The sequence below is a fragment of the Hylobates moloch genome, unplaced genomic scaffold (genome assembly GCF_009828535.3).
Source record: "Hylobates moloch isolate HMO894 unplaced genomic scaffold, HMol_V3 SCAFFOLD_18, whole genome shotgun sequence".
NCBI classification, from domain to species: domain Eukaryota; kingdom Metazoa; phylum Chordata; class Mammalia; order Primates; family Hylobatidae; genus Hylobates; species Hylobates moloch.
The window spans coordinates 59,007,707-59,025,409 of NW_026652293.1; the positions used below are offsets into that span (position 1 = coordinate 59,007,707).

At 44.3% G+C, this 17,703-nt stretch overlaps 1 long non-coding RNA gene across 1 annotated transcript; it reads right to left on the minus strand.

Moving 5' to 3' along the window:
- Positions 1 to 3,366: 3,366 nt before the first annotated feature.
- Positions 3,367 to 17,568, minus strand: LOC131381770 (uncharacterized). Its single transcript, XR_009210697.1, has 3 exons — positions 16,413 to 17,568; positions 4,721 to 4,854; positions 3,367 to 3,767 (listed from the first exon to the last, which is right to left on the minus strand). It is a non-coding gene; the product is annotated as an uncharacterized LOC131381770 (long non-coding RNA).
- Between the last annotated feature and the right edge of the window lie 135 nt (positions 17,569 to 17,703).

Below are 17,703 nucleotides of genomic sequence, written 5' to 3' on the forward strand. Positions count from 1 at the left end.
TAACCTTCCCTACCATGTTATGTTGCAGCATGGACGCTCTCACCAGAAGCCAGGTCCATGCCCTTGAACTTCCCAGCCTGCAGAATTGTGAGCCAAATAAACCTCTTTTGTTTATAAATTACCCAGTCTCAAGTGTTCTGTTATGGCAACACAAAATAGACCAAGATCACATGGTTTTACAGAGTCTGGAGCAGTGATTTGCTTCTGAGGTTAATTTTATAATACAAACCTAAGTTGGAGGTGGTGGCTCACACCTATAATCCTAGCACTTTGGCAGGCTGAGGCAAAAGGATTGCTTGAGGCCAGGAGTTTGAGACCAGCATGGGCAACAAAACAAAACCCTGTCTTTACAAAAAAAAAAAAAAATTTTTTAAGTTAGCCGGACATGGTAGTGTGCATCTGTAGTCCTAGCTAATCAGGAGGCTGCGGTGGGAGGATTGCTTGAGTTCAGGAGTTCAAAGCTGCAGTGAGCTATGATCGTGCCACAGAACTCCAGTCTGAGCAACAGAGTGAGACCCTGTCTCTAAAAAATAAGAATTGTTTTCATTTTTTTATAGACTGTTTCTTGGTGTGGCTATAATAAAATTTTTTTAAAATTAGAAAAAAGAATACAAAACTATAATAAAGTATGAGAATTCTATTTTTCTTTATTCTTTTCATTTTCATCATTATTTTATTATTCTCATACTTCCATAGCATTAGTTACTAACACTAATCATCTAATGGTGCTAAAGTACAGTAGAGATGTTCTAAAAGCACGTGCAAATCGGCATTAGTCTGCCATATCTTTATTTTATTTCCAACGAGATACATACAACCTGTGAGAAACAAGACTTATTTACCAATTACCTACCTATTATATTTCACCAAATCAGTTAGGAAAGGAATTGAGAGGCCCCAAGTACAATTTTTTAAATCCTGAATTATGAAATTTGATTGCCTATGTCATTTAAATAAATTGGATAATCATGACACAGTAGGATACATCCATTTACTAACGACTTTACAATTTGTTGCTTTTTATTATTTTATTTTAATCTCACAACAAGTCTGAAAGGAGGGAATTCAAGTATTATTGCCATTTTACAGATGAGAAAGCTGAAATGTCTCAGCCAAGTTATTTCAGTTTCATAGATTGGGCCATTGCTACAGAGGGCTGATCTCAACAATTTTTCCTAATTTCATTTTCAAAGGATAGTCTTTGCTTCACTTAGACTTTGCAGGTACCTTCCCCTTGACCCTGTGTACCCACTATTGCACCAACCTGAATTAATAATGAAAACCTTTTTGGAATGCTACTAGCGGTAGTGATAGGGTAATGAAATTATGAGTGGATTGTTTTCTTGATCTATTCTCTATTTTCCAATGTGTCTTTCTCTCTGTTTTTTTAGAGGTGGGGTCTTGCTGTGTGTATCAGCAGTCAGAGATCTCCAGAGGGACAGAACTAATAGGATAGATGTATATATGAAAGACAGTTTATTAAGGACAATTGATTCACACGATTACAAGCCAAAGTCCCACGATAGGCCATCCGCAAGCTGAAGGGCAAGGAAGCCAATTGGCTCAGTGCGAGTCACAAAACCTCAAAAGCAGGGAAGCCGACAGTGCAACCTTCAGTCTGTGGCCCAAGGCTGGAGACTTCCTGGGAAACCACTGGTGTAACTCCAAGAGTCCAAAAGCCAAAGAACCTGGAGTCTGAGGCTTAAGGGCCGGAAGCATCTAGCACAGAGGAAAGATGAAAGCCAGAAGATTCAGCAAGCCATCTTATCCCACCTTCTTCTGTCTGCTTTGTTCCAGCCATGCTGGCGGCCGATGGGATGGTGCCCACCCACATTGAGAGTGGGTCCTTCTCTCCCAGTCCACTGACTCAAATGTTAATCTCCTCTGGAAACACCCTCACAGACACACCCAGAAGCAATACTTTACCAGCTATTTAGGCATCTTTCAATCAAGTTGACAGCAAATATTAACCATCACACTATATTACCCAGGCTGGTCTTGAACTCCTGCCCTCAAACGATCCTCCCATCTCAGCATCCCAAAGTTTTGGGATTACAGGCATGAGACACTGCTCCCAGACGAAATCTTTCATTTTAAGTTATTTGGAGTTAGAGAGGCTGAGTTCAGAATATTCACCTGTGGAAGGGCTGACCTCCCTTCTACCTAAGCCTGGTCCCCAGCACCACCAACCCTTGCACATGTGCGTGCAAGGCAGGGGCAGCAGCACTCTGTGAGCCCCAGCTTTTCTCCAAGACATGGCAGGTGTTTGAGGACCATGCCCCAGGGATGGACGCGTCACCTAACTGATACATTCCAGACTGGGCTTACTTTTTAAATTAAGTGGCCTCAGCAACCCAGCGGTGTAATTTCCCATGTGCTTCCATGAAGGAAGCTTGGGATTTCCTGTAAAGAGAACAATAAATAAGAATGGACTTCCCAGCTCTGACCATTCCCTTCCCACTCCCTAATCTATTTGGCCAGAATAGGGAGTAAGAGGTTAGAGAAAAAAGAGGGAAAAATGGAGATGAAGAGAGAAAGGAAGAGCCTAGAAGGGGAGGAGTAGAATTAACAGATAAAAAAGAACTGGAGAGCTCATCCTCTTGCCTTCCCACTACCTAGGCTGGAGAAGAATCTTGCCTGGTACTCTCCAGAAATCTTCTCAAAGGCAAGAATGCAAAGGCTAGACCACCACATAGGCCAACAAGCATGTGCTTAGTGGATAAGGAAATAGCCTGTACTACTGCAAGTCTCTGCTAGGGAAAGATACAATTAGCAGAGCTGGCCGACTCTGAGAATTCTGCTTTCATGTTCAACAGTTAGGAATTTGCTCAGGCTGACTCTTGGCAAATATCAAATCCCAGGTATCAAAGAAATTTGCTCAACAAATTCCTAGGAAGCCTCCTGGGCAGGTGGCCATGAACACTTCCCTATTTGCAGATCTACCCAAAGGGGACCAAACGGCAGAGGTGGATTCAGGAAGAAAAAGCAACAGTCCTACTGTTCCCTTACTCAAGAGATAGACTTAAGCAAAATTGTCTAGTATGTGACATTTGTCTTCTTTCGTCTCTTTTCTGAATCTCCCTTTAAGTTTCAAGCTAAACTCAGCTCACCAGTAGTTACCAGCCCTCCCAAGACCTTCCTGGGCCACACCCCTGAGTCCCACTCCCTTCAGCAATTCCCAGAGCCTCTCCCAATCTGAGCCCTACTCCCTAAGGAACATGTGGTCCCATCTCACTCTCATTACCAGGTCCTAAGCACACCCATCACAGTCCCCACTTCCCCCATCACCCCCCAACCCCACCAGCTTCCCCAGGAATTTCTGGAATACCATGCCGAGGATCCTTAGATTTTTATCTGTGAGCCTGATTTTGCCTATAAATTGAAAGAAAGGTGGTGGTTTTCTGTGTTCTTTAATTCCAGTATGTAATAAATTATGTCTGTTTTTTGTTGTTGTTGTTGTTTTTGAGACAGTCTCACTCAGTCGCCCAGGCTGGAATGCAGTGGTGCCATCTTGGCTCACTGCAACCTCTGCCTCCTGGCTTCAAGCAATTTTCCTGCCTCAGCCTCCTGAGCAGCTGGGATTGCAGGCGCACACCACGATGCCCAGCTAATTTTTGTATTTTTAGTAGAGACGTGGTTTCACCATATTGGTTAGGCTGGTCTCGAACTCCTGATCTCTGGTGATCCATCTGCCTTGGCCTCCCAAAGTGCTGGGATTACAGGCGTGAGCCACTGTGCCCAGCCTATTATGTTTGTTTTAATGAATCCTTTAATAAATGAAGAAATAACCAAATGAATGAATGAATCTTCAAGACATTCACCAATATCTTTGGATTAAAACTTAATTTGGAGTTTATACAACAAGAGAGAGAGAGGAGACAGAGAGAGAGACAGTGTCCAGAAACTAGTAACAAGCCATTCTCCACTGCACTATCACCCCAGATGCACTGCTGAATGCAGGGACTAGGAGGAAGGCTCTTCTCCCAGGACAGGCTGAGTGAATGTCCTGGGAGAGGGGAAAAGTAGAAGAATGTGGTCATCTGAACACTAACAAAAAGCTTCTAAATCATGGGTAAGACATTGTAATGGCTTTGTACTGGTATTTGTTAGTTAGGACTGGCCAGACTTGCCTTTGTATAGAATGATGACACTACCAACAGAGAAGTTTCCTGGGCAGAACAACTGCTGAAAAGACTCACTGTTTGAGCCGCATGAGGGTGTATCAATTTTATTTGGTTCCCTGACAGCTTGTACCGGGGTTATGTATGGCACCATGGGTGGCCATAGTTCCTGGCAACATAATGTCCGGAGGGGTTCCCTCAAATAAACTTGAGTTACTCAAATCACTTTTGGTTTACAACCATCATTGCCAATTTATCTATGGATATGTGTATGTCTTGGATTTGGGGGAATAGTTTCAATTTCAAACCCTGTGTCCTATTGCTAGGCTTTAAGTCAGGCCAGGTGTCCTGGTATCTTTAGTTCTAAAAATTCTCTTCATAATGGCATACGGTTCTACTTGCACTTATGAGTTTTTTAATTATTAAAAATCTTTCCACTATAAAAATAATGTAATCACGTTATTAAAAATGTTGGAAAAGTAGAAAGAAAAACAAATCACCCATAATATCACCATCCTGGTATATGGGTATATACTTGTATATAATTTTCCCAGCATAAAATAAATATACAATTCTATATCTCATTTTCTCCAACTCACATTACAATGTGTTTTTTTCTTTGTAGAGATGGGGTCTTGCCATGTTTCACAGGCTGGTTTGAACTCCTGGCCTCATGTGATCCTCCCACCTCGGCCTCCCAAAGTGCTGAGATTACAGCCGTGAGCCACCACACCTGGCCAACATCACAATTTTAAAAACATTTTAAAAAACATTTCTAGTAAAACTTATTAAGGATAGCATTTTAATGGCAGGATATTTCACTTGGGGGTTACTAAAATATATTAATCATATGTCTATTTGTTTATACTTTTGCACTATTAATAAATCTGCAATAAATACCATTAGACATACATTTTCTGTATTTTATTTTTCCTTGGTTTAGATTCTAGATGCTGAATTATAGGCTCAGAGTATGAATATGCTCATGATTCTTGATGCATTTGCAAATTGCTTTCAAAAGAGGTTTTATCAATTTATACAGTCATCAACAATATCTGAGGGGTCTGTTCCATATAATCACCACCAACAAACTAAAGTGGTAAAGTTTTGAAATGATTTTCATGATAATTTCATTGAACAATGGCCCCCTACTTTAGTAGGTAAAGTACAGATACAAGATGAATAAAAAACAGATGCTATACTGAAGATGATAAACTGAAGAGCGGTGTCATTTAAACCAGGTGAGTATTAAAAAATAAAAAAATCCTTAAATGATGCTCCAAACCACAATTTCCAATAATGTATCTATGGACTGCTAGGAAACAAAGCAATGGCTGTCACATAAACTGGAATGTAGCAATCACAAACAGGGTAGCTTTCTCAGAAGAAAAGGCTTTGGCACATTTGAGTCTCAGGCTAAACTCCAAACAGCTCCAGGCATATTGCCTATTTGAAGGGCGCACTTTCTATGCAAATGCCACAGAAAGCACTGTTGCCCTATGTTGGTCTTGTCAGCTCTACTCATAGACGCTGTATGTGGGAATGATGCTATTATTTTCTAATATAGCAATAAATAGGAGCGGACACAAACCAAATAGCTATTTATTGAATAAGAGAACGGGAAAACCACATTCAATGAGCACCTGCAAAGAACCAGGCCCTTTCACGTTGGTCTTGTCCATTTCATAAGCCTGGGTCCAGTGTGCTTGCCCTTCAGCCTCACACTGCAGTTTGGAAAAACACATTCCAGGGGAGCAGAGGGACTGAGCTCTGGGATCCTACGGCTGGGGATCCCTGGGCTTCTGAGTTTCATCCTGGCCGCTGCATCTCTCTAGGAGCTATGGAATAGCAGTGCTTCTACACCTCAAATATGACAAAAAAGTATTTGTGAAGCACCACTAATAGGCTAACTGCTGATTCATGGCAAATGGGTGGTTATTCACCTTCCTTACTGGAGGACTCATATCTAGGTATTACTTTCTTTGAAAATTACTGCAGCTTTTAACATTATGCATTATAATCTTTGAGATATATATATATATATATATTTATCAATTTCAGCAACTTGTTGTGAGGTTATTAGTATATTTATACGACACTCTAGAGAAGTGGACAAATTCTTGATAGGTAAAAATATGATCAGGCTGGGCATGGTGGCTCACGCCTGTAATCCCAGCACTTTGGGAGGCTGAGGTGGGTGGATCACGAGGTCAGGAGTTTGAGACCAGTCTGGCCAAGATGGTGAAACCCCGCCTCTACTAAAAATACAAAAATTAGCCAGGCACAGTGGCGGATGCCTGTAATCCCAGCTACTCGGGAGGCTGAGGCCGGAGAATTACTTGAACAGAGGAGGTGGAGGTTGCAGTGAGCCAAGATCACACCACTGCACCCTAGCCTGGGAGACAGAGCGAGACTGTCTCAAAAAAAAAAAAAAAAAAAAGGCCGGGCGCGGTGGCTCACGCCTGTAATCCCAGCACTTTGGGAGGCCGAGGCGGGCGGATCACGAGGTCAGGAGATCGAGACCATCCTGGCTAACACGGTGAAACCCCGTCTCTACTAAAAATACAAAAAATTAGCCGGGCGAGGTGGCAGGCGCCTGTAGTCCCAGCTACGCGGGAGGCTGAGGCAGGAGAATGGCGTGAACCCCGGGCGGCGGAGCCTGCAGTGAGCCGAGATCGCGCCACTGCACTCCAGCCTGGGTGAAAGGGCGAGACTCCGTCTCAAAAAAAAAAAAAAAAAAAACAAATATGGCCATTTTTAAGATTTTAAAGGTAAATTTCTGATAACTGTCTGTGACTAATTTTAGTCGACTAAATGCTTGTGAATCATATGGATAGCAGAGCCTGGGCTACTGAGCAGATTCAGGGGTGGAGTCCCAGCCCTGCCACTTGCCAGCCTGGTCAGTTACCCGACCTTCCTTAGCCTATTTCCTCATCTGTAACTGGGGCAGAATAATAGACACATTATTATTATTGAGAAAGTGCATCTAACATTCAACACAAGGCCTGGCACACCATAAATGCTCAATAAATATTAGCTATGTTTTTCTCAACTATTTGATGGACTCTCTAATAATAATATTATTTATACATAATATATAACATATATAATAACACAAATTATACATATATTATTATACATAATATAAATTTTTTTTGAGATGGAGTCTCACTCTGTCGCCCAGGATGGAGTGCTGTGGCTCACTGCAACCTCCACCTCCCAGGTTCAAGCAATTCTCCTGTCTCAGCCTACCAAGTAGCTGAGACTACAGATGCACATCACCATACCTGGCTAATTTTTTGTACTTTTAGTAGAGACAGGGTTTCGCCATGTTGGCCAGGCTGGTCTCAAACTCCTGACCTCAGGTGACCCGCCTGCCTCGGCCTCCCAAAGTGCTGGGATTATAGGCATGAGCCACCGTGTCTGGCCTATTTTCTCATTTCTGATTATATGTTAACCTTTAAATTTTCAACCATTGGGCTTATTAGGGAGTCAGGGGATTTCACACCCACACATGAAAACTTGTAGGAGTGCTGGGCACAGTGGCTCATACTTATAATCCCAATGCTTTGGGAGGCTAAGGCAGGAGGATCACTTGAGGCCAAGAGTTTGAGACCAGCCTGGCCAACATAGCAAGATCCCATCTCTATGTGACATCTCTATGGGAAAAAAATTTAAAAATTATCCAACCATGGTGACATATGCCTGTAATCCTAGCTACTCAGGAGGCTGAGGTGGGAGGATGGCTTGAGCCCAGGAGTTGGATGTTACCATGAGCTATGAGCCACTGCACTCCAGCCTAAGCAACAGAGCAAGATCCTGTCACTATTAAAAAAAAAAAAAGAAATAAAAAAAAAAGAAAAGAAAGAAAATTTATGGGGGCAACAGTGGTTATAGAAAGACTTTCACTAGCCGGGCGCAGTGGCTCACACCTATAATCCTGGCACTTTGGGAGGCCGAGGCAGGCAGATCATGAGGTCTAGGAGTTTGAGACCAGCCTGGCCAATACAGTGACACTCCATCTCTACTAAAAGTACAACAATTAGCCGGGCGTGGTGGCTCACGCCTGTAGTCTCAGCTACTCGGAAGGCTGAGGCAGAAGAATCGCTTGAACCCAGGAAGCGGAGGTTGCAGTGAGCCGAGATGGTGCCACTGCACTCCAGCCTGGGTGACAGAGCGAGACTCCGTCTCAAAAAAAAAAAAAAAACTTTTACTAATATCTGTATCACTTGCATTTAACGTTCGTGGAAATAATGTTACCTCATTTCCTAATAAGTGTAAAGGGCACATTTTGGAATGGCAACGGACCTCTTTCATCATTGACTCCTGGTAAATATGTGTGACTTAAGCTACTTTGGGTGTTCAGGAAACATGGCTGGGCACAGTGGCTCACGCCTGTAATCCCAGCATTTTGGAAGGCCGAGGTGGGCAGATCACCTGAGGTCAAGAGTTCGAGGCCAGCCTGGCCAACGGGGTGAAACCTCATCTCTACTAAAAACACAAAAATTAGCCGAGCATGGGTGGCACACACGTGTAATCCCAGCTACCCAGGAGGCTGAGGCAGAAGAATAGCTTGAACCCGGGAGGCAGAGGTTGCAGTGAGCCAAGATCATGCCACTGCTCTCCAGCCTGGGCGACAGAGTGAGATTCTGTCCAAAAAAAAAAAAAAGAAACCTATAAGCAAGAAAGAGCTGATCCCCCTCAAGGAAACACAAAACTATAATCCCAAGATAACTGGTAACTTTTCCTGTGGCTTTTAAATAGCAGTGGGGAATCCTTGATGACTGAGAGGGAAGGATACCACTCACAGGCCAGAAGACTGCCTTGGCAGAGTCTGTTTCTCTCTCTCCTATGGAACCAGTCTGGAGAAATCTACCCTCCTGATGCTGCAATTACTTTTCAACCTCACAGACTGGGGACACTGAGGGGCTTCTAGTAACGTGGCTATTGCTTTTTTTTTTTTTTTTTTAAGACTGGGTCCGCTCCAGGCTGGAGTGCAGTGGCACGATCTCAGCTCACTGCGACCTCTACCTCCCGGGTTCAAGTGATTTCTGGCTAATTTTTGTATTTTTAGTAGAGACAGGGTTTCACCATGTTGGCAAGGCTGGTCTCGAACTCCTGACCTCAAGTGATCTGCGCACTTTGGCCTCTCAAAGTGCTGGGATTACAGGTGTGAGCCACCACATCCAGTCAGCTATTGCTTAATTAAGCACCTTCCCCGTAAAGGTAACCTGAACTTCATGCTTCAAAAAGGTCACATTTCACAGACATGTTTGGGAAGCATTAATACAGCTATTTTAAATTGTAATAATAAAGACCGTATCACTCCTTTGAAAGCAGTAAAGATGGGTATGACACAACGGATCATCATTAGTGGAGCCTGGACTTTGTGTCAGGTACTCCATCTTCATTCTCTCTAATCCTTATAGCAACCTAACAAGGTAGGACTATTATCGTACTTTAAGGTAATTTTACTCATTTTACAGACAAGGAATCTAGGATCCAGAGGGGTTAATACTCCCCTAGTAATAATTGGCAGTGCTGGGATTCAAACTCAGCCCTGTTTGACTTCAAAGTCCCTGCCGTTCCCATTTGGTCCTGTTTTATCCTGGTTATGCCAAGGGATTGTCACTGGGTAGGTTCTGCTTCGTGAAGAACTAATTAGGAATTGAACTTGGATGGCACTGTCAACTTTCACAGCGAGCTTTGTACCGTAAACTGTGAGAAGAACCTGACGGCTCCATGGGGTAGGTTTCTTGGCAGAGTATCTAGGAGGGAGACCAGAGTAATCTCAGCTATTATGGAGCTCTGCCCATAGTCTGTGGAGAGTTCTAAATGTCCATGAAAGACAACAGTTAAGGGACCTGAGAGGGTCTGGAAACTCTTTACCTTCAATATGGAGACCTATATATGGAAAAATTCTCTTGCTAGAAAGGGAAGGATGGATGTGGCAAGAATGCAAGTGGACATCAGCCCTTCAGGCCCATGGAAGGAAGCCAGGTTCAGCTGCTAACGAACAGCTCAGAACAGTGTCAACAACCAGGAGCTGGGGCCATGGAGAGTTGAAAGAAACAGCACTATAGCAGGCGGTTAAGTCTGCCAGATTTAGCAAATCAAAACATACGATGCCCAGCTAAATTTGAATTTCAGATAAACAACGAATTATTTTCTAGTGTAAGTATGCCCACGCACCATTTTATCTGGCAACCTCAGCAGGGGGTGACTTCCTGGACTACATTTGGAGACTAACAGTAGAGAGCACTCCCTCCATGAGGCCTTGGGACAATGTATACAGGATGGGTCATGCTGTGGGTGGATGTCAGTGTAGAAAGTGAACTTGGGAAAGCTTATTGTCTTAATAGGGAGCCATATAGCCCCTAAGTCCTCACATTGCAACCTAGGAAGGGACAAACCATCTGAGACTGCAAGAGAGGTAAATGAATTTTTAGACTGAGGTGACTTGGAAATTTTCATCATTGAGATAAAGGCTTCACATTTAAGGTTTGATCTGTTCTTCAATTAAACTTATTAATAATATAATAGGAAGCAGTCTATGAAAAAAAGTTCTTAATAGGATAAGTTAACTTGTCTGGTATTTCAGATATTCTCATAAATGTTAGGAATGAGGCGGGCTGTATGAGAATTCACTTTCTTTTTCAGGCCGGGGGCGGTGGCTCATGCCTGTAATCCCAGCACTTTGAGAGGCTGAGGCAGGTGGATCAACTGAGGTCGGAAGTTCGAGACCAGGCTGACCAACATGGAGAAACCCCATCTCTACTAAAAATACAAAATGAGCCGGGCGTGGTGGTACATGCCTGTAATCCCAGCTACTTGGGAGGCTGAGACAGGAGAATCGCTTGAACCCGGGAGGCAGAGGTTGTGGTGAGCCGAGATGGTGCCACTGCGCTCCAGCCTGGGCAACAAAAGCGAAACTACGTCTCAAAAAAAAAAAAAAGAGTAAACCATGCTATAAACAGATGTACTGTCATCCAGGCTTTGTTGTTCCATTTATATAGAGCACAGGCAGAGTAGATTTAGCATAATTCTTAAAGGCCCTAGAATTTTCACAACGATAAATAAGCACCGACTTCCACTTAAAGTCACAGCTGTGTTAGCCCCTACCAAGAGAATAATCCTGTTCTTTGAAACTTGAAGGCAGGCACTGATTTCTCTTCTCTAGCTATGAAAGTCTTAGATGGCATCTCCTTCAAATAGAAACTGTTTCATCTACAACAAAAATCTGTTTAGTGTATCCACCTTCATCAATTATCTTAGATCTTTTGGATCACCTGATGCTTCATCTTGCACTTTTTTGTTAGAGATGGCTTCATTACTTAAACCTCATTAACCAACCTCTGCTCGCTTCAAACTTTTCTTCTGTAGTTTCCTCACCTCTCAGGATTCAGAGAATTGAAGAGAGCTACGACTGTGATCTGGATTAGGCTTTGGCTTAAGGGAATGTTGTAGCTGGTTTGATCTGTCCAGACCACTACAATGTTTTCCCTATCAGCAAGAGGGCTGTTCTGTTTCTTATCATTCAGGTACTCACTGGAGTAGCACTTTTAATTTCCTTCAAGAACTTTCTCTTTGCCTTCACAACTTGGGTAACTGTTTGGTGCAAGAGCCCTAACTTTTGGCCTATCTTGGCTTTCGACATGCCTTCCTCATTAAGCAAAATCATTTCTAGCTTTCAATTTAAAGTGAGAAACGTGCAACTCTTCCTTTAACTTGAACACTTACAGGTCACTGTGGAGCTATTAATTGGCCTGGATTTCAAAATTGTGTCTTAGGGAATTGGAGGCGCAAGGAGAGAAAGAGAAATGGGGGAACAGCCAATCCGTGGACATCAGAACACACAGGACATTTATAGAGTAAGTTTGTCATCTTATACAGGTGCAGCTCGTGGCTGCCCAAGATAATTACAATAGTAACATCAAAGATCACTGACTACAGATCACCGTAACTGAAATAATAATAATGGAGGGCAGGTGCAGTGGCTCATGCCCATAATCCCAGCACTTTGGTTGGCCAAGGTGGGCAGATCACTTGAGGTCAGGAGTTTGAGACCAGCCTGGCCAACATGGCAAAACCCTGTCTCTACTGAAAATACAAAAAAATTAGCTGGGCGTGGTGGCACATGCCTGTAATTCCAGCTACTTGGGAGGCTGAGGCAGGAGAATTGCTTGAACCTGGGAGGCGGAGGTTGCAGTGAGCCACGATCACACCACTGCATTCCAGCCTGGACCACAGAGTGAGACTCTGTCTCAAATAATAATAGCAATGGAAAAGGCCAGGCACGGTGGCTCATGCCTGTAATCCCAGCACCTTGGGAGGCCGAGGTAGGCGGATCACCTGAGGTCAGGAGTTGAAGATCAGCCTGGCCAACATGGTGAAACCCCGTCTCTACTAAAAATATAAAAACTAGCCAGGTGTGGTGGTGGACACCTGTAAACCCAGCTACTCGGGAGGCTGAGGCAGGAGAATTGCTTGAACCCAGGAGATGGAGGTTGCAGTGACCTGACACAGTGCCACTGCACTCCAGCCTCGGCGACAGACTGAGACTCTGTCTCAAAAGAAAAAAATAGTAATGGAAAAGTTTGAAATACTGTGAGAATTACCAAAATGCCATTAGAAAAACGACTTCCTCAAAGCAGGGTTGCCACAAACCTTCAAATAGTAAATAACACATATGTGAAGCACAATAAAATGAGGTATGCCTGTAATGAATTTTATATTTATTTTTTAAGTTTCTTGTTTGTTTGCTTATTTATATTGTTGAGATGGAGTCTCACTCTGTCGCCCAGGCTGGAATGCAATGGCGTGATCTCAGCTCACTGCAACCTCTACCTCCTGGGTTCAAGGGATTCTCCTGCCTCAGCCTCCTGAGTAGCTGGGATTACAGGCACCCACCATCATGCCCAGCTTATTTTTGTAAAGATGGTGTTTTTCCATGTTGGCCAGGCTGGTCTTCTCCTGACCTCAGGTGATCTGCCTGTTTTGGCATCCCAGAAGTGCTGGGATTACAGGTGCGGTGGCTCACAACTGTAATCCCAGCACTTTGGGAGGCTGAGGCAGGTGGATCATCTGAGGTTGAGTTCCAGGCCAGCCTGACCAACATGGAGAAACCCCGTCTCTACTAATAACACAAACTTGGCCAGGACTGGTGGTGCATGTCTGTAATCCCAGCTACTCAGGAGGCTGAGGCAGGAGAATCGCTTGAACTCCGGAGGTGGAGGTTGCAGTGAGCCAAGATCAAGTCACTGCACTCCTGCCTGGGCAACAAGAGCAAAACTCTATCTCAAAAAAAAAAAAATAAACAAACAAACAAACAAACAAAAAAGTGCTGGGATTACAGGCTTGAGCTACCGCACCAAGCCCAAATTTTAAAATCAAGTTCCATATGAATGGCTCCAAATACCCTCCACTAATCCTTGGTGTACCTTACAAATGTGATCATTTACTTTTTTTTTTTTTTTGACATGGAGTTTCGCTCTTGTTGCCCAGGCTGGAGTGCAGTGGTGTGATCTCAGCTCACTGCAACCTTCACCTCCCGGGTTCAAGTGATTCTCCTGCCTCAGGCCTCCCAAGTAGCTGGGATTACAAGCGCCCACCACCACGCCTGGCTAATTTTTTATATTTTTAGTAGAGACGGGGTTTCATCATGTTGGCCAGGTTGGTCTCAAACTCCTGACCTCAGGTGATTCACCCACCTCGGCCTCCCAAAGTGCAGGGATTAGAGGTGTGAGCCACTGCACCTGGCCAAATATGATCATTTTCTAAGAAGAAAATGACATGGGAAAGGTTAGAAAGTTTGCCTTAGAAGATGGTGAGACAGTCCTATTAAAAGCTGGGGGAAGAGAATTCAAGCTTCAGAAAGAACAGATGCAATGATACTAAGGCAGTGGAGGACTTGATGGACCAGGGGTGGCTGGTCTGCAGCACAGTGCTGAGAGGAAAGAGGGGTAATGCCAGGGCCTACACATGTAGAATTTAACCAAGAGCAGTGGGAGGCCACTGAATGGATTTAAGCAAGAATTCGACCTAATCTGATTTATATTCTATAATCTAATCTGTGTCTGCTTGGTAGTAAATAGAATACAGAGGTGCAAGAATGGAAAGAGAAAGGTCATACAGAAAGTTACTGTTGAAGGCCAGGTAAGAGATGAGAAGAGGAGTAGGCCATTCTTATAAGCATTTCAGAGCAGGACCAATAGATTGGCTATGGGGGTGAAAGAAGAAGAGGCTCAAGGAGGCTGTCTGTACTTTTTGGTTTGAGTTGAGTAAATGGTAGTGCTATTTGCTGGACAAGACTGAGGGAAAGGACAGTTTTAGACAGACAGTGTGGATCCAAAGCCTCAGGATAAATGATCCATATTTTTCTTTTCTTTTGTTTGAGATGGAGTCTTGCTCTGTCGCCCAGACTGGAGTGCAGTGGTGCAATCTCTGCTCACTGCAACCTCCGCCTCCTGGGGTTCAAGCAATTCTCCTACCTCAGCCTCCCAAATACCTGGGACTACAGGTGTGAGCCACCATGCCTGGCTAATTTTTGTATTTTTAGTAGAGATGGGGTTTCGCCATGTTGGCCAAGGTGGTCTCCAACTCCTGACCTCAAGTGATCTGCCCACCTTGGCCTCCCAAAGTGCTGATATTACAGGTGTGAGCCACCGAGCCTGGCCAATATTTTTCAACAAAGTACAAATACAGAGAAAGAATCTGTAGATTATAAGAGGTTTAAGGGGCACATCAATCATCTATTTGGCTCCTATAATACATACTAAATTATCTACAGATGAAATAATGTAGGCTGGGATTTGCTTCAAAATAATTCGAATGGGGGAGGTAGAAGTGAGTAGAGTATAGCGGCAACCCAATATTGGTCATGAGTCGGTAATTTCTGAAGATGGGTACAACGGGTTCATTGTTTTATTCTATTTTTCTGCATGATAATTTCCATGGAACTGGATGAGATCACCTAATAAAAAGGTACAGCAAATGATCAGGGACAGTAGAAAAAATAGACAAGACCACCATTACCTCAGAGGTTATATTCTTTGGGGAGGAAATGGACAATAAGCAAGTGAACAAATGATAGATGTAAATCAATGTGATAAAAAGGTGATGTGAAATCAATGTGATAAAGTGTGCATGGAGATAGGATTAGAGTGACCAGAAGCATCTCCCATGAGGCAGTAATCTTTGCAGTTGATTGACAGGAGCCAAGCAGATATGAATAGCCATTGCTTTTAAAATCCTTTCCATTCTACTTTTCTACTTACAAACAAATCTAAATTCATGGCCATAATTACTCTATTCTAGGGAAAATATTTTAACTTAAAAGCTTTTACCCCCATCCTCCCCATCTTTTTTAACTGCGAATGTTGAGGCCATTATTAGCCCAAGAATTCATGGTTTTTTTTTTGTTTTGTTTTGTTTTTTTGAGATGGAGTCTCACTGTTGCCCAGGCTGAAGTGCAGTGGCAAAATCTCGGCTCACTGCAACCTCCACCTCCCAAATTCAAGCAATCCTCCCACTTCAGCCTCCCAAGTAGATAGGATTACAGGCGTGTGCCACCATGACGGCCAATTTTTATTTTTAGTAGAAACAGGGTTTCTCCAGGTTGGCCAAGTTGGTCTCAAACTCCTGATCTCAAGTAATCCACCCACCTCGGCCTCCCAAAGTGCTGGAATTACAGACGTGAGCCACTGTGCTGGGCCTGAGTTCTAGTAAAGCCAATTCAGGACTGACCCATAGGGCTCTGTGAGAATCTCTTCTTGCTCTGGCAGCTCTCCTCCCCCATTATCTAGACTCTACAGTTCACCTCTCTCCTTAGCTATAGTTTTTGCCAATCTTGGGGCTCCAAGGTCCCTCTTTCTTTACCCCCTCCTGGTGCTACTTCCCTGTGCAAAGCAGCGCTTCCAGAGATCATAAGCCCCATGAGGGCAGGAACACTGCTTGTGTTATTCACTGCTGCATTACCAGCACCCCTGAATTGTGCTGAGCAGAGTTGGCACTCAATATTCATTCAGTGAGAAAACTTCTGAAGCCACTAGGAGGGTAACCAGTCACCTCTCCAGGTGCTTAAATACTTGAACCTACTAGAAAGAATTTGTGGCCTAACTTCATAGAGATAAATATTATTATTCCCATTTCACAAATGGACAGCTGAGTTAGTTCAAATAATCTAAGATCATAACTACTCTACCTAAAATGGTCTGACCCTTGGTTAGAAATATTTTTTAAAGCCAAGAAGTAGAAGCTATTGAAAAATCCAGCATACAAAGAGAACATTACCCATGTCATTTAACATTTCTTGAAGATATGATGCATTTAACTAAGCAGAACAGCCTTCCTGGATAAATCCAACAATAAATATTTCGGTTTCCTGAAAACAAAACAAAAAACAAGCAAAGTAACTCATCTTGGCTTGAATTATAGGAAATTCTTTGCTGGCAGCTCGGCCCAAGCCGATTGCATATGTGCTTTTAGGATAGGATTAGAGATTGCATGTGTTCTGCACAGCAACCACCGACACTTAACATTCATGAAATAATAACGAAACGGGAGGCCTGGATTTCTGTTTGTTTGTTTCTCCTAGGTCTCTTCCTCACTTAAGTGACCTTGGACAAATCCATTTCTTCCCTGCTATCTGATTTCCATGTATCTGTTTCGGGATAATGTTTATCACTAAGATGCTTTGTGAGATCTTCAGATTACAAATAGTTACTGCCCTTCATTTATGAAATTTTCCTCCTTCACTACCCTACGGGATATTTGCATGACCCTTCTATTGAAAACCTTTACACACAGTTGTGAAGCGTCAATACCATCTAGGGACGGTTCAGAGGTTCCAAAGCCAATCAACTGACAAGTCGTGAGGATAACTTGGGCCATGAAAAGTCCGTTTCCTATGCTACTGAGAACTGGAAAACAGGTATATGTACTAATTCCCAAACCATGTTTGCCTTCTTTCTGCCGTTTTCAGCCTCTTCTAAACTATGCAGAAGCTGCGGACATTTGACTCTCTATATTCGGCAATTCCTTTCCAAAGCAATCCTACCGAAAACAGATCACACGGCCCCCACGGGCGGGCAGGACAAGACACCGGGCCCTGGTGCAGGAGCTGCGCGCTCCACACATTGTTTAGAGGCCGACGCGACACAGCCATCTTGCGTCGGGGGCCCGGGCCCAGGAGGAGAGCGAGCCCCGTCCCCTGATCCCGGAGGCCGACACCGGCGAGGGGCTGCCCTGCACGCAGGCGACCGGCCCAGGAGTCTTAGCGGATTAAGTTGTCTGCGGCGGACACGGGCCGGTCCCGCAGGACCCGGCCGCACTTGGCCGAGCGCGCAGGCGGGAAGGAGGCCGTCGGTCCGCCCCTCCCGCTGCCGCAGCGGCCCGGTCCGACAGCGGGCGCGGGACGCTGGATTCCTATTTGCCAGCTTCCTGCTGGGGAGCGTTTTCCAATGGGGCGCGGCGACCCGGCCGACCGCGTCCTCCTCCCCCACTGCCGCCCGGGTCTCCTCGGGGGCGCGCGCCGGGGCCTGCGCGGGGGCAGCCCCTCCCTCTCCTCCCCACCGCGGCCCGA